Source organism: Pleurodeles waltl, unplaced genomic scaffold (genome assembly GCF_031143425.1).
Source record: "Pleurodeles waltl isolate 20211129_DDA unplaced genomic scaffold, aPleWal1.hap1.20221129 scaffold_345, whole genome shotgun sequence".
NCBI classification, from domain to species: Eukaryota; Metazoa; Chordata; class Amphibia; order Caudata; family Salamandridae; genus Pleurodeles; species Pleurodeles waltl.
In genome coordinates this window covers 65317-85906 of record NW_027150051.1, presented here as the reverse complement: position 1 = coordinate 85906, position 20590 = coordinate 65317, and the positions used below count along the sequence as shown (strand labels likewise).

Here is a 20590-nt window from a genome sequence, read left to right as displayed (position 1 = left end):
GGTTCAAATCCCACTTCTGACAGGTGTATTTTCTTCCCTTAAATCTTGCTCTGCTTGCAGAGCCAGCTCCTCACACCACTATCTTTGGAAGCTGCTGTGGCATGTGAGGAGAAATCCACCAACCCATCGGCTGGGCCCTCAATCAAAATTCTGTGTATTACTGGAAGGGGCGTCTCAGGCACACCTTCTGTTAGAGCTGCACTTTATGACAGTAACTACCATGCTGGTTTCTACTTAAGCAGTTGATTCTATTGTTTGAAGTGAGGCTCTCCTGCCACCTTTTGGGCAAAGAAGACACTGCCCCTGCAACAACACAGGCAGACAAGCTCAAACTAGGTTTCTTGGTTAGGTGGGCGGAGCATATTGGCAATGGTGCCTCCTCGTGACTTGCAATTTACATGAAGAAGACAGAGAGGCAGCTGGGAGTAGGCAGTACCCATGAACCCCTGAACACTGTCTTGCGACTAGCACACAATTCTGAAATGAGGCGGGGGAAAGGAGGTGATTTCCCCATCAAGGGCCATTCCGGGAAATCAGCCACCCTGCGTCTCCCAGGTGAGTGTTTCAGGCCTATGAGCCACTAATATAAATCTCGCCTGATCGAGCGCTGATCGAGCAAGTGTGCTTGAATCCAAGAGGCATGCTCCTCTGGCTCAAGAGCTAGCAGGCCCTTCAGTGCTTCTGGTTGGGAAGTCTAAGGTGCAAGGGTCCATGACTTGCAGCGGGTTACAACTACCAGAAAGGGTCTGCTTTTCACATCAGTGCCCTAGTTCAGCTCATTGGCACAGGGCATTTTGACTACCTCTTGCCTTGCTAGAGACAAACAAAAAATCCTTGACAGAAAACATCAATTGCTATGGCACGCTTAGAGAGAGAGAGCCTCCAAATGGCCCTGCTTTTCGGAAAGACGCTTCAGAAGATGTTTCAAATGACTATGCAGCGGCAGTCTAGTTGGTATAGGGATATGATTCTCGCTTCGGGTGTGAGAGGACCTCGGTTCAAATCCCAGACAAACCCCTACCTTTATAGGTTCAGTCTGTGTTTTAAACAGGAGTATTTCTGCTTTTCACTCTTGTAAGATGTCATGTTGCAATGCAATACATGCTTTATACTGGCGTCGAGACGGTTCAGCATCATGAAGGTATGCGAGATTTCTTTGCAACTGCTTTTCTGTGCTGGAGCAGCAGTGCTCGTAGGAACATTAAATGCACAGTGCTTCTCCATGGTAATTTCGGGTCCAGTTCTGAAATCACCTCTTGGAATGAAAGTGATCCCAGTTCCTTTCTTCCAAGGGAAGAGATCGTGTTCCGGAAGGCTCAGCTTTGAGCGTCATGAACATTGGCCCTCATCCTTGCATCCCAGTCCAATGCATAGCCACATAAAGCAAGCAGGTGTGTCTGTTTCCATAGTGTGGTGGTTCCAGTACAATGCATAGCCACATGAAGCAAGCTGGCAAGTGTGTCTGTTTGTCTAGTGTAGTGGTTATCATGCGCACCTCACATGCGAAAGGTCCCTGGTTCGAGACGCTGGGCTTTTTCACAGTATTTGCATTTCCTGCCTCACCTGACAGGCAAGCTGAGATAAAAGAGACTGTGTCTATCCCTCACCATCGTGAGGTACTACGCTCCTGGGGCATCTGTCACAGCTCACCAAGAGGAGTTGCGCCAGCTTACGGCAGTCAGTTGCTCACTGTTTGACCTTTGCAATGAAGCCTGAGCCTACAGCATTCAAGCCAGCCAAGGAAGGAAGGTACGAGAGCGAAAATAGCTTTCCTGCCCTCACCAAGAACACACACCTTGAGCAAATAAAGTGCCAGACTTACAAGGCCCTATCGCCACCGGAGCATCACTTTTAGTGACGCCCCGGTGGCACTATGCACTGCGCGGTATTTACAAGATGGCGTTCAGCCACTTTTTGTGGCTTAACACCACCTTGTAAATACGGCCCGTTAGCACGCAGCGCGTTCCCTGGAAGGGGCGTGCAATGGGTGTTGTTGGGAGTGTGCCACAGCAACACCATAGCATTTTGATACTGCTCCAGATTTAGGAGTTGGCGTAAATCTGCGTCAGCACCAAAATCCAACGCCATCCCAGGGGTGTCGTTAGAGTGGCGCACTGAGGAGAAATGTTTTCATTTCTCCTTGTTTTTGCTCTTTCTATGTGTGATGCATTCTGCAGCACACATAGAAGTAAGAGCAAATCACCATTGAAGATTTTTTTTTTGGGCAGGAAGGTGTCCCTTCCTGCACAAAAACAATTTCCCCCTCAACGCAGTCATCCTTGTACCATGGTGCAAGAACGGCTGCGTTGGCGCTCAGCAGCTAATTTAGAGCTGGCGCAGGGGGAAGCACAGGGGTGCGCTGTATTCTACTAAATACGGCGCTTCCCTGCATTTTGAAAATGACGGCGCGTGGGGCTTGCAAATTTGGCACAGCGTCGCGCTTAGTCATTTTCTTGTAAATCTGGGCCAAAATGTCTAAAGGATAGAGGCTTTTTATGTCATGTTCGATGAAGACCATGCAAATGACTCTAGTCGTACTGCAGAAGAGAGCACCATGTGCAGTTTCTTGCTTTGGGATGTAGTCTCCCACTCTCTGTCACCATCCCTCCGAGCAGGGTCGGAGCCATTGCATTTCTGTGCACAGGCTCGTTGGTCTAGGGGTATGATTCTCGCTTAGGGTGCGAGAGGTCCCAGGTTCAAATCCCGGACAAGCCCATTTTAGCGGAAAACAATCAAATCCTGCTCAAAATACACAACCCCTCAACATTTCTCATTCCACTCGAAGCACTGTTGCGCAAAACATATTTTTTGCCTCAGGCGAAAAATGGATTACAATGCCTTGGCTTCCTTCCTGCTTGCTCTCAGTGCGCCCTGTGTGATGATTTCACAGGCTCTCCTTCCTGGCATTTAGGCATCAGATATTTGTCTGTCTCTGCCCGCAGCTGTGGGATTTTTCAGGACGTCTGAGTGTATGCATGCTGGCTGACACCGCTGCAATTTTCACACTTACCCCTCGCATTCCAAGCAACTGCTGATAAAGTATAGAGGAAATCGTGCAAACATATGAGGGGAACTGTGCTCCTTCAGTCAAACCAGCAAGCTTGTTTCTGTAGTGTAGTGGGTATCACGTTCACCTCACACGCGAAAGGTCCCCGGTTCGAGACCGGGCAGAAACACTTGGCAGCAGCAGCTTTTGTGTTTGCTCCCTAAAACCTCAGGCTCTCTCAATGCACACTTAGACAGAAATGACCTTTAAAAACTTGTGACCTGTGTAAAACGTGCTTTACTATTGCAGGACGCTAAAAAGTTATCTGTATCCCTCGGTGGTCGTGCATGTGCATTGTTTCTTGTTCTGTTTTTTTTTTTTTTTCTTGGCCATGTTATATTGTGGGGCCTTTAAAGCTGTGACTTTGATAGGAACATTGCAAGCGGCAAAATCAACAAGTGCAGACTGAAGAGTCCGACCTGCACACTGTTTTGGCTGTCAGGATGGCCGAGTGGTCTAAGGCGCCAGACTCAAGAGAGCTTGATCTTCAGGGAAGCTGAGCCTTCTGGTCTCTTCATGGAGGCGTGGGTTCAAATCCCACTTCTGACAGGTGTATTTTCTTCCCTTAAATCTTGCTCTGCTTGCAGAGCCAGCTCCTCACACCACTATCTTTGGAAGCTGCTGTGGCATGTGAGGAGAAATCCACCAACCCATCGGCTGGGCCCTCAATCAAAATTCTGTGTATTACTGGAAGGGGCGTCTCAGGCACACCTTCTGTTAGAGCTGCACTTTATGACAGTAACTACCATGCTGGTTTCTACTTAAGCAGTTGATTCTATTGTTTGAAGTGAGGCTCTCCTGCCACCTTTTGGGCAAAGAAGACACTGCCCCTGCAACAACACAGGCAGACAAGCTCAAACTAGGTTTTTTGGTTAGGTGGGCGGAGCATATTGGCAATGGTGCCTCCTCGTGACTTGCAATTTACATGAAGAAGACAGAGAGGCAGCTGGGAGTAGGCAGTACCCATGAACCCCTGAACACTGTCTTGCGACTAGCACACAATTCTGAAATGAGGCGGGGGAAAGGAGGTGATTTCCCCATCAAGGGCCATTCCGGGAAATCAGCCACCCTGCGTCTCCCAGGTGAGTGTTTCAGGCCTATGAGCCACTAATATAAATCTCACCTGATCGAGCCTGATTGAGCGCTGATCAAGCAAGTGTGCTTGAATCCAAGAGGCATGCTCCTCTGGCTCAAGAGCTAGCAGGTCCTTCAGTGCTTCTGGTTGGGAAGTCTAAGGTGCAAGGGTCCATGACTTGCAGCGGGTTACAACTACCAGAAAGGGTCTGCTTTTCACATCAGTGCCCTAGTTCAGCTCACTGGCACAGGGCATTTTGACTACCTCTTGCCTTGCTAGAGACAAACAAAAAATCTTTGACAGAAAACATCAATTGCTATGGCACGCTTAGAGAGAGAGAGCCTCCAAATGGCCCTGCTTTTCGGAAAGACGCTTCAGAAGATGTTTCAAATGACTATGCAGCGGCAGTCTAGTTGGTATAGGGGTATGATTCTCGCTTCGGGTGTGAGAGGACCTCGGTTCAAATCCCAGACAAACCCCTACCTTTATAGGTTCAGTCTGTGTTTTAAACAGGAGTATTTCTGCTTTTCACTCTTGTAAGATGTCATGTTGCAATGCAATACATGCTTTATACTGGCGTCGAGACGGTTCAGCATCATGAAGGTATGCGAGATTTCTTTGCAACTGCTTTTCTGTGCTGGAGCAGCAGTGCTCGTAGGAACATTAAATGCACAGTGCTTCTCCATGGTAATTTCGGGTCCAGTTCTGAAATCACCTCTTGGAATGAAAGTGATCCCAGTTCCTTTCTTCCAAGGGAAGAGATTGTGTTCCGGAAGGCTCAGCTTTGAGCGTCATGAACATTGGCCCTCATCCTTGCATCCCAGTCCAATGCATAGCCACATAAAGCAAGCAGGTGTGTCTGTTTCCATAGTGTGGTGGTTCCAGTACAATGCATAGCCACATGAAGCAAGCCGGCAAGTGTGTCTGTTTGTCTAGTGTAGTGGTTATCATGCGCACCTCACATGCGAAAGGTCCCTGGTTCGAGTCGCTGGGCTTTTTCACAGTATTTGCATTTCCTGCCTCACCTGACAGGCAAGCTGAGATAAAAGAGACTGTGTCTATCCCTCACCATCGTGAGGTACTACGCTCCTGGGGCATCTGTCACAGCTCACCAAGAGGAGTTGCGCCAGCTTACGGCAGTCAGTTGCTCACTGTTTGACCTTTGCAATGAAGCCTGAGCCTACAGCATTCAAGCCAGCCAAGGAAGGAAGGTACGAGAGCGAAAATAGCTTTCCTGCCCTCACCAAGAACACACACCTTGAGCAAATAAAGTGCCAGACTTACAAGGCCCTATCGCCACCGGAGCATCACTTTTAGTGACGCCCCGGTGGCACTATGCACTGCGCGGTATTTACAAGATGGCGTTCAGCCACTTTTTGTGGCTTAACACCACCTTGTAAATACGGCCCCTTAGCACGCAGCGCGTTCCCTGGAAGGGGCGTGCAATGGGTGTTGTTGGGAGTGTGCCACAGCAACACCATAGCATTTTGATGCTGCTCCAGATTTAGGAGTTGGCGTAAATCTGTGTCAGCACCAAAATCCAACGCCATCCCAGGGGTGTCGTTAGAGTGGCGCACTGAGGAGAAATGTTTTCATTTCTCCTTGTTTTTGCTCTTTCTATGTGTGATGCATTCTGCAGCACACATAGAAGTAAGAGCAAATCACCATTGAAGATTTTTTTTTTGGGCAGGAAGGTGTCCCTTCCTGCACAAAAACAATTTCCCCCTCAACGCAGTCATCCTTGTACCATGGTGCAAGAACGGCTGCGTTGGCGCTCAGCAGCTAATTTAGAGCTGGTGCAGGGGGAAGCACAGGGGTGCGCTGTATTCTACTAAATACGGCGCTTCCCTGCATTTTGAAAATGACGGCGCGTGGGGCTTGCAAATTTGGCACAGCGTCGCGCTTAGTCATTTTCTTGTAAATCTGGGCCAAAATGTCTAAAGGATAGAGGCTTTTTATGTCATGTTCGATGAAGACCATGCAAATGACTCGAGTCGTACTGCAGAAGAGAGCACCATGTGCAGTTTCTTGCTTTGGGATGTAGTCTCCCACTCTCTGTCACCAACCCTCCGAGCAGGGTCGGAGCCGTTGCATTTCTGTGCCCAGGCTCGTTGGTCTAGGGGTATGATTCTCGCTTAGGGTGCGAGAGGTCCCAGGTTCAAATCCCGGACGAGCCCATTTTAGCGGAAAACAATCAAATCCTGCTCAAAATACACAACCCCTCAACATTTCTCATTCCACTCGAAGCATTGTTGCGCAAAACATATTTTTTGCCTCAGGCGAAAAATGGATTACAATGCCTTGGCTTCCTTCCTGCTTGCTCTCAGTGCGCCCTGTGTGATGATTTCACAGGCTCTCCTTCCTGGCATTTAGGCATCAGATATTTGTCTGTCTCTGCCCGCAGCTGTGGGATTTTTCAGGACGTCTGAGTGTATGCATGCTGGCTGACACCGCTGCAATTTTCACACTTACCCCTCGCATTCCGAGCAACTGCTGATAAAGTATAGAGGAAATCGTGCAAACATATGAGGGGAACTGTGCTCCTTCAGTCAAACCAGCAAGCTTGTTTCTGTAGTGTAGTGGTTATCACGTTCGCCTCACACGCGAAAGGTCCCCGGTTCGAGACCGGGCAGAAACACTTGGCAGCAGCAGCTTTTGTGTTTGCTCCCTAAAACCTCAGTCTCTCTCAATGCAGACTTAGACAGAAATGACCTTTAAAAACTTGTGACCTGTGTAAAACGTGCTTTACTATTGCAGGACGCTAAAAAGTTATCTGCATCCCTCGGTGGTCGTGCATGTGCATTGTTTCTTGTTCTTTTTTTTTTTTTTTTTCTTGGCCATGTTATATTGTGGGGCCTTTAAAGCTGTGACTTTGATAGGAACATTGCAAGCGGCAAAATCAACAAGTGCAGACTGAAGAGTCCGACCTGCACACTGTTTTGGCTGTCAGGATGGCCGAGTGGTCTAAGGCGCCAGACTCAAGAGAGCTTGATCTTCAGTGAAGCTGAGCCTTCTGGTCTCTTCATGGAGGCGTGGGTTCAAATCCCACTTCTGACAGGTGTATTTTCTTCCCTTAAATCTTGCTCTGCTTGCAGAGCCAGCTCCTCACACCACTATCTTTGGAAGCTGCTGTGGCATGTGAGGAGAAATCCACCAACCCATCGGCTGGGCCCTCAATCAAAATTCTGTGTATTACTGGAAGGGACGTCTCAGGCACACCTTCTGTTAGAGCTGCACTTTATGACAGTAACTACCATGCTGGTTTCTACTTAAGCAGTTGATTCTATCGTTTGAAGTGAGGCTCTCCTGCCACCTTTTGGGCAAAGAAGACACTGCCCCTGCAACAACACAGGCAGACAAGCTCAAACTAGGTTTCTTGGTTAGGTGGGCGGAGCATATTGGCAATGGTGCCTCCTCGTGACTTGCAATTTACATGAAGAAGACAGAGAGGCAGCTGGGAGTAGGCAGTACCCATGAACCCCTGAACACTGTCTTGCGACTAGCACACAATTCTGAAATGAGGCGGGGGAAAGGAGGTGATTTCCCCATCAAGGGCCATTCCGGGAAATCAGCCACCCTGCGTCTCCCAGGTGAGTGTTTCAGGCCTATGAGCCACTAATATAAATCTCGCCTGATCGAGCGCTGATCGAGCAAGTGTGCTTGAATCCAAGAGGCATGCTCCTCTGGCTCAAGAGCTAGCAGGCCCTTCAGTGCTTCTGGTTGGGAAGTCTAAGGTGCAAGGGTCCATGACTTGCAGCGGGTTACAACTACCAGAAAGGGTCTGCTTTTCACATCAGTGCCCTAGTTCAGCTCACTGGCACAGGGCATTTTGACTACCTCTTGCCTTGCTAGAGACAAACAAAAAATCCTTGACAGAAAACATCAATTGCTATGGCACGCTTAGAGAGAGAGAGCCTCCAAATGGCCCTGCTTTTCGGAAAGACGCTTCAGAAGATGTTTCAAATGACTATGCAGCGGCAGTCTAGTTGGTATAGGGGTATGATTCTCGCTTCGGGTGTGAGAGGACCTCGGTTCAAATCCCAGACAAACCCCTACCTTTATAGGTTCAGTCTGTGTTTTAAACAGGAGTATTTATGCTTTTCACTCTTGTAAGATGTCATGTTGCAATGCAATACATGCTTTATACTGGCGTCGAGACGGTTCAGCATCATGAAGGTATGCGAGATTTCTTTGCAACTGCTTTTCTGTGCTGGAGCAGCAGTGCTCGTAGGAACATTAAATGCACAGTGCTTCTCCATGGTAATTTCGGGTCCAGTTCTGAAATCACCTCTTGGATGAAAGTGATCCCAGTTCCTTTCTTCCAAGGGAAGAGATCGTGTTCCGGAAGGCTCAGCTTTGAGCGTCATGAACATTGGCCCTCATCCTTGCATCCCAGTCCAATGCATAGCCACATAAAGCAAGCAGGTGTGTCTGTTTCCATAGTGTGGTGGTTCCAGTACAATGCATAGCCACATGAAGCAAGCCGGCAAGTGTGTCTGTTTGTCTAGTGTAGTGGTTATCATGCGCACCTCACATGCGAAAGGTCCCTGGTTCGAGACGCTGGGCTTTTTCACAGTATTTGCATTTCCTGCCTCACCTGACAGGCAAGCTGAGATAAAAGAGACTGTGTCTATCCCTCACCATCGTGAGGTACTACGCTCCTGGGGCATCTGTCACAGCTCACCAAGAGGAGTTGCGCCAGCTTACGGCAGTCAGTTGCTCACTGTTTGACCTTTGCAATGAAGCCTGAGCCTACAGCATTCAAGCCAGCCAAGGAAGGAAGGTACGAGAGCGAAAATAGCTTTCCTGCCCTCACCAAGAACACACACCTTGAGCAAATAAAGTGCCAGACTTACAAGGTCCTATCGCCACCGGAGCATCACTTTTAGTGACGCCCCCGTGGCACTATGCACTGCGCGGTATTTACAAGATGGCGTTCAGCCACTTTTTGTGGCTTAACACCACCTTGTAAATACGGCCCCTTAGCACGCAGCGCGTTCCCTGGAAGGGGCGTGCAATGGGTGTTGTTGGGAGTGTGCCACAGCAACACCATAGCATTTTGATGCTGCTCCAGATTTAGGAGTTGGCGTAAATCTGCGTCAGCACCAAAATCCAACGCCATCCCAGGGGTGTCGTTAGAGTGGCGCACTGAGGAGAAATGTTTTCATTTCTCCTTGTTTTTGCTCTTTCTATGTGTGATGCATTCTGCAGCACACATAGAAGTAAGAGCAAATCACCATTGAAGATTTTTTTTTTGGGCAGGAAGGTGTCCCTTCCTGCACAAAAACAATTTCCCCCTCAACGCAGTCATCCTTGTACCATGGTGCAAGAACGGCTGCGTTGGCGCTCAGCAGCTAATTTAGAGCTGGCGCAGGGGGAAGCACAGGGGTGCGCTGTATTCTACTAAATACGGCGCTTCCCTGCATTTTGAAAATGACGGCGCGTGGGGCTTGCAAATTTGGCACAGCGTCGCGCTTAGTCATTTTCTTGTAAATCTGGGCCAAAATGTCTAAAGGATAGAGGCTTTTTATGTCATGTTCGATGAAGACCATGCAAATGACTCTAGTCGTACTGCAGAAGAGAGCACCATGTGCAGTTTCTTGCTTTGGGATGTAGTCTCCCACTCTCTGTCACCAACCCTCCGAGCAGGGTCGGAGCCGTTGCATTTCTGTGCCCAGGCTCGTTGGTCTAGGGGTATGATTCTCGCTTAGGGTGCGAGAGGTCCCAGGTTCAAATCCCGGACAAGCCCATTTTAGCGGAAAACAATCAAATCCTGCTCAAAATACACAACCCCTCAACATTTCTCATTCCACTCGAAGCATTGTTGCGCAAAACATATTTTTTGCCTCAGGCGAAAAATGGATTACAATGCCTTGGCTTCCTTCCTGCTTGCTCTCAGTGCGCCCTGTGTGATGATTTCACAGGCTCTCCTTCCTGGCATTTAGGCATCAGATATTTGTCTGTCTCTGCCCGCAGCTGTGGGATTTTTCAGGACGTCTGAGTGTATGCATGCTGGCTGACACCGCTGCAATTTTCACACTTACCCCTCGCATTCCGAGCAACTGCTGATAAAGTATAGAGGAAATCGTGCAAACATATGAGGGGAACTGTTCTCCTTCAGTCAAACCAGCAAGCTTGTTTCTGTAGTGTAGTGGTTATCATGTTCGCCTCACACGCGAAAGGTCCCCGGTTCGAGACCGGGCAGAAACACTTGGCAGCAGCAGCTTTTGTGTTTGCTCCCTAAAACCTCAGTCTCTCTCAATGCAGACTTAGACAGAAATGACCTTTAAAAACTTGTGACCTGTGTAAAACGTGCTTTACTATTGCAGGACGCTAAAAAGTTATCTGCATCCCTCGGTGGTCGTGCATGTGCATTGTTTCTTGTTCTGTTTTTTTTTTTTTTTCTTGGCCATGTTATATTGTGGGGCCTTTAAAGCTGTGACTTTGATAGGAACATTGCAAGCGGCAAAATCAACAAGTGCAGACTGAAGAGTCCGACCTGCACACTGTTTTGGCTGTCAGGATGGCCGAGTGGTCTAAGGCGCCAGACTCAAGAGAGCTTGATCTTCAGTGAAGCTGAGCCTTCTGGTCTCTTCATGGAGGCGTGGGTTCAAATCCCACTTCTGACAGGTGTATTTTCTTCCCTTAAATCTTGCTCTGCTTGCAGAGCCAGCTCCTCACACCACTATCTTTGGAAGCTGCTGTGGCATGTGAGGAGAAATCCACCAACCCATCGGCTGGGCCCTCAATCAAAATTCTGTGTATTACTGGAAGGGACGTCTCAGGCACACCTTCTGTTAGAGCTGCACTTTATGACAGTAACTACCATGCTGGTTTCTACTTAAGCAGTTGATTCTATCGTTTGAAGTGAGGCTCTCCTGCCACCTTTTGGGCAAAGAAGACACTGCCCCTGCAACAACACAGGCAGACAAGCTCAAACTAGGTTTCTTGGTTAGGTGGGCGGAGCATATTGGCAATGGTGCCTCCTCGTGACTTGCAATTTACATGAAGAAGACAGAGAGGCAGCTGGGAGTAGGCAGTACCCATGAACCCCTGAACACTGTCTTGCGACTAGCACACAATTCTGAAATGAGGCGGGGGAAAGGAGGTGATTTCCCCATCAAGGGCCATTCCGGGAAATCAGCCACCCTGCGTCTCCCAGGTGAGTGTTTCAGGCCTATGAGCCACTAATATAAATCTCGCCTGATCGAGCGCTGATCGAGCAAGTGTGCTTGAATCCAAGAGGCATGCTCCTCTGGCTCAAGAGCTAGCAGGCCCTTCAGTGCTTCTGGTTGGGAAGTCTAAGGTGCAAGGGTCCATGACTTGCAGCGGGTTACAACTACCAGAAAGGGTCTGCTTTTCACATCAGTGCCCTAGTTCAGCTCACTGGCACAGGGCATTTTGACTACCTCTTGCCTTGCTAGAGACAAACAAAAAATCCTTGACAGAAAACATCAATTGCTATGGCACGCTTAGAGAGAGAGAGCCTCCAAATGGCCCTGCTTTTCGGAAAGACGCTTCAGAAGATGTTTCAAATGACTATGCAGCGGCAGTCTAGTTGGTATAGGGGTATGATTCTCGCTTCGGGTGTGAGAGGACCTCGGTTCAAATCCCAGACAAACCCCTACCTTTATAGGTTCAGTCTGTGTTTTAAACAGGAGTATTTCTGCTTTTCACTCTTGTAAGATGTCATGTTGCAATGCAATACATGCTTTATACTGGCGTCGAGACGGTTCAGCATCATGAAGGTATGCGAGATTTCTTTGCAACTGCTTTTCTGTGCTGGAGCAGCAGTGCTCGTAGGAACATTAAATGCACAGTGCTTCTCCATGGTAATTTCGGGTCCAGTTCTGAAATCACCTCTTGGAATGAAAGTGATCCCAGTTCCTTTCTTCCAAGGGAAGAGATCGTGTTCCGGAAGGCTCAGCTTTGAGCGTCATGAACATTGGCCCTCATCCTTGCATCCCAGTCCAATGCATAGCCACATAAAGCAAGCAGGTGTGTCTGTTTCCATAGTGTGGTGGTTCCAGTACAATGCATAGCCACATGAAGCAAGCTGGCAAGTGTGTCTGTTTGTCTAGTGTAGTGGTTATCATGCGCACCTCACATGCGAAAGGTCCCTGGTTCGAGACGCTGGGCTTTTTCACAGTATTTGCATTTCCTGCCTCACCTGACAGGCAAGCTGAGATAAAAGAGACTGTGTCTATCCCTCACCATCGTGAGGTACTACGCTCCTGGGGCATCTGTCACAGCTCACCAAGAGGAGTTGCGCCAGCTTACGGCAGTCAGTTGCTCACTGTTTGACCTTTGCAATGAAGCCTGAGCCTACAGCATTCAAGCCAGCCAAGGAAGGAAGGTACGAGAGCGAAAATAGCTTTCCTGCCCTCACCAAGAACACACACCTTGAGCAAATAAAGTGCCAGACTTACGAGGCCCTATCGCCACCGGAGCATCACTTTTAGTGACACCCCGGTGGCACTATGCACTGCGCGGTATTTACAAGATGGCGTTCAGCCACTTTTTGTGGCTTAACACCACCTTGTAAATACGGCCCCTTAGCACGCAGCGCGTTCCCTGGAAGGGGCGTGCAATGGGTGTTGTTGGGAGTGTGCCACAGCAACACCATAGCATTTTGATACTGCTCCAGATTTAGGAGTTGGCGTAAATCTGCGTCAGCACCAAAATCCAACGCCATCCCAGGGGTGTCGTTAGAGTGGCGCACTGAGGAGAAATGTTTTCATTTCTCCTTGTTTTTGCTCTTTCTATGTGTGATGCATTCTGCAGCACACATAGAAGTAAGAGCAAATCACCATTGAAGATTTTTTTTTTGGGCAGGAAGGTGTCCCTTCCTGCACAAAAACAATTTCCCCCTCAACGCAGTCATCCTTGTACCATGGTGCAAGAACGGCTGCGTTGGCGCTCAGCAGCTAATTTAGAGCTGGCGCAGGGGGAAGCACAGGGGTGCGCCGTATTCTACTAAATACGGCGCTTCCCTGCATTTTGAAAATGACGGCGCGTGGGGCTTGCAAATTTGGCACAGCGTCGCGCTTAGTCATTTTCTTGTAAATCTGGGCCAAAATGTCTAAAGGATAGAGGCTTTTTATGTCATGTTCGATGAAGACCATGCAAATGACTCTAGTCGTACTGCAGAAGAGAGCACCATGTGCAGTTTCTTGCTTTGGGATGTAGTCTCCCACTCTCTGTCACCAACCCTCCGAGCAGGGTCGGAGCCGTTGCATTTCTGTGCCCAGGCTCGTTGGTCTAGGGGTATGATTCTCGCTTAGGGTGCGAGAGGTCCCAGGTTCAAATCCCGGACAAGCCCATTTTAGCGGAAAACAATCAAATCCTGCTCAAAATACACAACCCCTCAACATTTCTCATTCCACTCGAAGCATTGTTGCGCAAAACATATTTTTTGCCTCAGGCGAAAAATGGATTACAATGCCTTGGCTTCCTTCCTGCTTGCTCTCAGTGCGCCCTGTGTGATGATTTCACAGGCTCTCCTTCCTGGCATTTAGGCATCAGATATTTGTCTGTCTATGCCCGCAGCTGTGGGATTTTTCAGGACGTCTGAGTGTATGCATGCTGGCTGACACCGCTGCAATTTTCACACTTACCCCTCGCATTCCGAGCAACTGCTGATAAAGTATAGAGGAAATCGTGCAAACATATGAGGGGAACTGTGCTCCTTCAGTCAAACCAGCAAGCTTGTTTCTGTAGTGTAGTGGTTATCACGTTCGCCTCACACGCGAAAGGTCCCCGGTTCGAGACCGGGCAGAAACACTTGGCAGCAGCAGCTTTTGTGTTTGCTCCCTAAAACCTCAGGCTCTCTCAATGCACACTTAGACAGAAATGACCTTTAAAAACTTGTGACCTGTGTAAAACGTGCTTTACTATTGCAGGACGCTAAAAAGTTATCTGCATCCCTCGGTGGTCGTGCATGTGCATTGTTTCTTGTTCTGTTTTTTTTTTTTTTTCTTGGCCATGTTATATTGTGGGGCCTTTAAAGCTGTGACTTTGATAGGAACATTGCAAGCGGCAAAATCAACAAGTGCAGACTGAAGAGTCCGACCTGCACACTGTTTTGGCTGTCAGGATGGCCGAGTGGTCTAAGGCGCCAGACTCAAGAGAGCTTGATCTTCAATGAAGCTGAGCCTTCTGGTCTCTTCATGGAGGCGTGGGTTCAAATCCCACTTCTGACAGGTGTATTTTCTTCCCTTAAATCTTGCTCTGCTTGCAGAGCCAGCTCCTCACACCACTATCTTTGGAAGCTGCTGTGGCATGTGAGGAGAAATCCACCAACCCATCGGCTGGGCCCTCAATCAAAATTCTGTGTATTACTGGAAGGGGCGTCTCAGGCACACCTTCTGTTAGAGCTGCACTTTATGACAGTAACTACCATGCTGGTTTCTACTTAAGCAGTTGATTCTATTGTTTGAAGTGAGGCTCTCCTGCCACCTTTTGGGCAAAGAAGACACTGCCCCTGCAACAACACAGGCAGACAAGCTCAAACTAGGTTTCTTGGTTAGGTGGGCGGAGCATATTGGCAATGGTGCCTCCTCGTGACTTGCAATTTACATGAAGAAGACAGAGAGGCAGCTGGGAGTAGGCAGTACCCATGAACCCCTGAACACTGTCTTGCGACTAGCACACAATTCTGAAATGAGGCGGGGGAAAGGAGGTGATTTCCCCATCAAGGGCCATTCCGGGAAATCAGCCACCCTGCGTCTCCCAGGTGAGTGTTTCAGGCCTATGAGCCACTAATATAAATCTCGCCTGATCGAGCGCTGATCGAGCAAGTGTGCTTGAATCCAAGAGGCATGCTCCTCTGGCTCAAGAGCTAGCAGGCCCTTCAGTGCTTCTGGTTGGGAAGTCTAAGGTGCAAGGGTCCATGACTTGCAGCGGGTTACAACTACCAGAAAGGGTCTGCTTTTCACATCAGTGCCCTAGTTCAGCTCATTGGCACAGGGCATTTTGACTACCTCTTGCCTTGCTAGAGACAAACAAAAAATCCTTGACAGAAAACATCAATTGCTATGGCACGCTTAGAGAGAGAGAGCCTCAAAATGGCCCTGCTTTTCGGAAAGACGCTTCAGAAGATGTTTCAAATGACTATGCAGCGGCAGTCTAGTTGGTATAGGGATATGATTCTCGCTTCGGGTGTGAGAGGACCTCGGTTCAAATCCCAGACAAACCCCTACCTTTATAGGTTCAGTCTGTGTTTTAAACAGGAGTATTTCTGCTTTTCACTCTTGTAAGATGTCATGTTGCAATGCAATACATGCTTTATACTGGCGTCGAGACGGTTCAGCATCATGAAGGTATGCGAGATTTCTTTGCAACTGCTTTTCTGTGCTGGAGCAGCAGTGCTCGTAGGAACATTAAATGCACAGTGCTTCTCCATGGTAATTTCGGGTCCAGTTCTGAAATCACCTCTTGGAATGAAAGTGATCCCAGTTCCTTTCTTCCAAGGGAAGAGATCGTGTTCCGGAAGGCTCAGCTTTGAGCGTCATGAACATTGGCCCTCATCCTTGCATCCCAGTCCAATGCATAGCCACATAAAGCAAGCAGGTGTGTCTGTTTCCATAGTGTGGTGGTTCCAGTACAATGCATAGCCACATGAAGCAAGCTGGCAAGTGTGTCTGTTTGTCTAGTGTAGTGGTTATCATGCGCACCTCACATGCGAAAGGTCCCTGGTTCGAGACGCTGGGCTTTTTCACAGTATTTGCATTTCCTGCCTCACCTGACAGGCAAGCTGAGATAAAAGAGACTGTGTCTATCCCTCACCATCGTGAGGTACTACGCTCCTGGGGCATCTGTCACAGCTCACCAAGAGGAGTTGCGCCAGCTTACGGCAGTCAGTTGCTCACTGTTTGACCTTTGCAATGAAGCCTGAGCCTACAGCATTCAAGCCAGCCAAGGAAGGAAGGTACGAGAGCGAAAATAGCTTTCCTGCCCTCACCAAGAACACACACCTTGAGCAAATAAAGTGCCAGACTTACAAGGCCCTATCGCCACCGGAGCATCACTTTTAGTGACGCCCCGGTGGCACTATGCACTGCGCGGTATTTACAAGATGGCGTTCAGCCACTTTTTGTGGCTTAACACCACCTTGTAAATACGGCCCCTTAGCACGCAGCGCGTTCCCTGGAAGGGGCGTGCAATGGGTGTTGTTGGGAGTGTGCCACAGCAACACCATAGCATTTTGATACTGCTCCAGATTTAGGAGTTGGCGTAAATCTGCGTCAGCACCAAAATCCAACGCCATCCCAGGGGTGTCGTTAGAGTGGCGCACTGAGGAGAAATGTTTTCATTTCTCCTTGTTTTTGCTCTTTCTATGTGTGATGCATTCTGCAGCACACATAGAAGTAAGAGCAAATCACCATTGAAGATTTTTTTTTTGGGCAGGAAGGTGTCCCTTCCTGCACAAAAACAATTTCCCCCTCAACGCAGTCATCCTTGTACCATGGTGCAAGAACGGCTGCGTTGGCGCTCAGCAGCTAATTTAGAGCTGGCGCAGGGGGAAGCACAGGGGTGCGCTGTATTCTACTAAATACGGCGCTTCCCTGCATTTTGAAAATGACGGCGCTTGGGGCTTGCAAATTTGGCACAGCGTCGCGCTTAGTCATTTTCTTGTAAATCTGGGCCAAAATGTCTAAAGGATAGAGGCTTTTTATGTCATGTTCGATGAAGACCATGCAAATGACTCTAGTCGTACTGCAGAAGAGAGCACCATGTGCAGTTTCTTGCTTTGGGATGTAGTCTCCCACTCTCTGTCACCAACCCTCCGAGCAGGGTCGGAGCCATTGCATTTCTGTGCACAGGCTCGTTGGTCTAGGGGTATGATTCTCGCTTAGGGTGCGAGAGGTCCCAGGTTCAAATCCCGGACAAGCCCATTTTAGCGGAAAACAATCAAATCCTGCTCAAAATACACAACCCCTCAACATTTCTCATTCCACTCGAAGCACTGTTGCGCAAAACATATTTTTTGCCTCAGGCGAAAAATGGATTACAATGCCTTGGCTTCCTTCCTGCTTGCTCTCAGTGCGCCCTGTGTGATGATTTCACAGGCTCTCCTTCCTGGCATTTAGGCATCAGATATTTGTCTGTCTCTGCCCGCAGCTGTGGGATTTTTCAGGACGTCTGAGTGTATGCATGCTGGCTGACACCGCTGCAATTTTCACACTTACCCCTCGCATTCCAAGCAACTGCTGATAAAGTATAGAGGAAATCGTGCAAACATATGAGGGGAACTGTGCTCCTTCAGTCAAACCAGCAAGCTTGTTTCTGTAGTGTAGTGGTTATCACGTTCACCTCACACGCGAAAGGTCCCCGGTTCGAGACCGGGCAGAAACACTTGGCAGCAGCAGCTTTTGTGTTTGCTCCCTAAAACCTCAGGCTCTCTCAATGCACACTTAGACAGAAATGACCTTTAAAAACTTGTGACCTGTGTAAAACGTGCTTTACTATTGCAGGACGCTAAAAAGTTATCTGTATCCCTCGGTGGTCGTGCATGTGCATTGTTTCTTGTTCTGTTTTTTTTTTTTTTTCTTGGCCATGTTATATTGTGGGGCCTTTAAAGCTGTGACTTTGATAGGAACATTGCAAGCGGCAAAATCAACAAGTGCAGACTGAAGAGTCCGACCTGCACACTGTTTTGGCTGTCAGGATGGCCGAGTGGTCTAAGGCGCCAGACTCAAGAGAGCTTGATCTTCAGGGAAGCTGAGCCTTCTGGTCTCTTCATGGAGGCGTGGGTTCAAATCCCACTTCTGACAGGTGTATTTTCTTCCCTTAAATCTTGCTCTGCTTGCAGAGCCAGCTCCTCACACCACTATCTTTGGAAGCTGCTGTGGCATGTGAGGAGAAATCCACCAACCCATCGGCTGGGCCCTCAATCAAAATTCTGTGTATTACTGGAAGGGGCGTCTCAGGCACACCTTCTGTTAGAGCTGCACTTTATGACAGTAACTACCATGCTGGTTTCTACTTAAGCAGTTGATTCTATTGTTTGAAGTGAGGCTCTCCTGCCACCTTTTGGGCAAAGAAGACACTGCCCCTGCAACAACACAGGCAGACAAGCTCAAACTAGGTTTTTTGGTTAGGTGGGCGGAGCATATTGGCAATGGTGCCTCCTCGTGACTTGCAATTTACATGAAGAAGACAGAGAGGCAGCTGGGAGTAGGCAGTACCCATGAACCCCTGAACACTGTCTTGCGACTAGCACACAATTCTGAAATGAGGCGGGGGAAAGGAGGTGATTTCCCCATCAAGGGCCATTCCGGGAAATCAGCCACCCTGCGTCTCCCAGGTGAGTGTTTCAGGCCTATGAGCCACTAATATAAATCTCACCTGATCGAGCCTGATTGAGCGCTGATCAAGCAAGTGTGCTTGAATCCAAGAGGCATGCTCCTCTGGCTCAAGAGCTAGCAGGTCCTTCAGTGCTTCTGGTTGGGAAGTCTAAGGTGCAAGGGTCCATGACTTGCAGCGGGTTACAACTACCAGAAAGGGTCTGCTTTTCACATCAGTGCCCTAGTTCAGCTCACTGGCACAGGGCATTTTGACTACCTCTTGCCTTGCTAGAGACAAACAAAAAATCTTTGACAGAAAACATCAATTGCTATGGCACGCTTAGAGAGAGAGAGCCTCCAAATGGCCCTGCTTTTCGGAAAGACGCTTCAGAAGATGTTTCAAATGACTATGCAGCGGCAGTCTAGTTGGTATAGGGGTATGATTCTCGCTTCGGGTGTGAGAGGACCTCGGTTCAAATCCCAGACAAACCCCTACCTTTATAGGTTCAGTCTGTGTTTTAAACAGGAGTATTTCTGCTTTTCACTCTTGTAAGATGTCATGTTGCAATGCAATACATGCTTTATACTGGCGTCGAGACGGTTCAGCATCATGAAGGTATGCGAGATTTCTTTGCAACTGCTTTTCTGTGCTGGAGCAGCAGTGCTCGTAGGAACATTAAATGCACAGTGCTTCTCCATGGTAATTTCGGGTCCAGTTCTGAAATCACCTCTTGGAATGAAAGTGATCCCAGTTCCTTTCTTCCAAGGGAAGAGATTGTGTTCCGGAAGGCTCAGCTTTGAGCGTCATGAACATTGGCCCTCATCCTTGCATCCCAGTCCAATGCATAGCCACATAAAGCAAGCAGGTGTGTCTGTTTCCATAGTGTGGTGGTTCCAGTACAATGCATAGCCACATGAAGCAAGCCGGCAAGTGTGTCTGTTTGTCTAGTGTAGTGGTTATCATGCGCACCTCACATGCGAAAGGTCCCTGGTTCGAGTCGCTGGGCTTTTTCACAGTATTTGCATTTCCTGCCTCACCTGACAGGCAAGCTGAGATAAAAGAGACTGTGTCTATCCCTCACCATCGTGAGGTACTACGCTCCTGGGGCATCTGTCACAGCTCACCAAGAGGAGTTGCGCCAGCTTACGGCAGTCAGTTGCTCACTGTTTGACCTTTGCAATGAAGCCTGAGCCTACAGCATTCAAGCCAGCCAAGGAAGGAAGGTACGAGAGCGAAAATAGCTTTCCTGCCCTCACCAAGAACACACACCTTGAGCAAATAAAGTGCCAGACTTACAAGGCCCTATCGCCACCGGAGCATCACTTTTAGTGACGCCCCGGTGGCACTATGCACTGCGCGGTATTTACAAGATGGCGTTCAGCCACTTTTTGTGGCTTAACACCACCTTGTAAATACGGCCCCTTAGCACGCAGCGCGTTCCCTGGAAGGGGCGTGCAATGGGTGTTGTTGGGAGTGTGCCACAGCAACACCATAGCATTTTGATGCTGCTCCAGATTTAGGAGTTGGCGTAAATCTGCGTCAGCACCAAAATCCAACGCCATCCCAGGGGTGTCGTTAGAGTGGCGCACTGAGGAGAAATGTTTTCATTTCTCCTTGTTTTTGCTCTTTCTATGTGTGATGCATTCTGCAGCACACATAGAAGTAAGAGCAAATCACCATTGAAGATTTTTTTTTTGGGCAGGAAGGTGTCCCTTCCTGCACAAAAACAATTTCCCCCTCAACGCAGTCATCCTTGTACCATGGTGCAAGAACGGCTGCGTTGGCGCTCAGCAGCTAATTTAGAGCTGGTGCAGGGGGAAGCACAGGGGTGCGCTGTATTCTACTAAATACGGCGCTTCCCTGCATTTTGAAAATGACGGCGCGTGGGGCTTGCAAATTTGGCACAGCGTCGCGCTTAGTCATTTTCTTGTAAATCTGGGCCAAAATGTCTAAAGGATAGAGGCTTTTTATGTCATGTTCGATGAAGACCATGCAAATGACTCTAGTCGTACTGCAGAAGAGAGCACCATGTGCAGTTTCTTGCTTTGGGATGTAGTCTCCCACTCTCTGTCACGAACCCTCCGAGCAGGGTCGGAGCCGTTGCATTTCTGTGCCCAGGCTCGTTGGTCTAGGGGTATGATTCTCGCTTAGGGTGCGAGAGGTCCCAGGTTCAAATCCCG

General features: G+C 48.7%; 5 non-coding genes across 5 annotated transcripts; all 5 read left to right on the top strand.

Annotated features, from left to right (window-relative positions):
• The first annotated feature begins 3103 nt into the window (after window positions 1-3103).
• On the top strand, window positions 3104-3176 carry TRNAV-CAC (transfer RNA valine (anticodon CAC)). The gene has a single exon. It is a non-coding gene; the product is annotated as a tRNA-Val (tRNA).
• A 3510-nt stretch (window positions 3177-6686) lies between these two features.
• On the top strand, window positions 6687-6759 carry TRNAV-CAC (transfer RNA valine (anticodon CAC)). The gene has a single exon. It is a non-coding gene; the product is annotated as a tRNA-Val (tRNA).
• Window positions 6760-10258: 3499 nt separating this feature from the next.
• Window positions 10259-10331, top strand: TRNAV-CAC (transfer RNA valine (anticodon CAC)). The gene has a single exon. It is a non-coding gene; the product is annotated as a tRNA-Val (tRNA).
• Window positions 10332-13831: 3500 nt separating this feature from the next.
• On the top strand, window positions 13832-13904 carry TRNAV-CAC (transfer RNA valine (anticodon CAC)). The gene has a single exon. It is a non-coding gene; the product is annotated as a tRNA-Val (tRNA).
• Window positions 13905-17404: 3500 nt separating this feature from the next.
• On the top strand, window positions 17405-17477 carry TRNAV-CAC (transfer RNA valine (anticodon CAC)). The gene has a single exon. It is a non-coding gene; the product is annotated as a tRNA-Val (tRNA).
• The last annotated feature ends 3113 nt before the right edge of the window (window positions 17478-20590 follow it).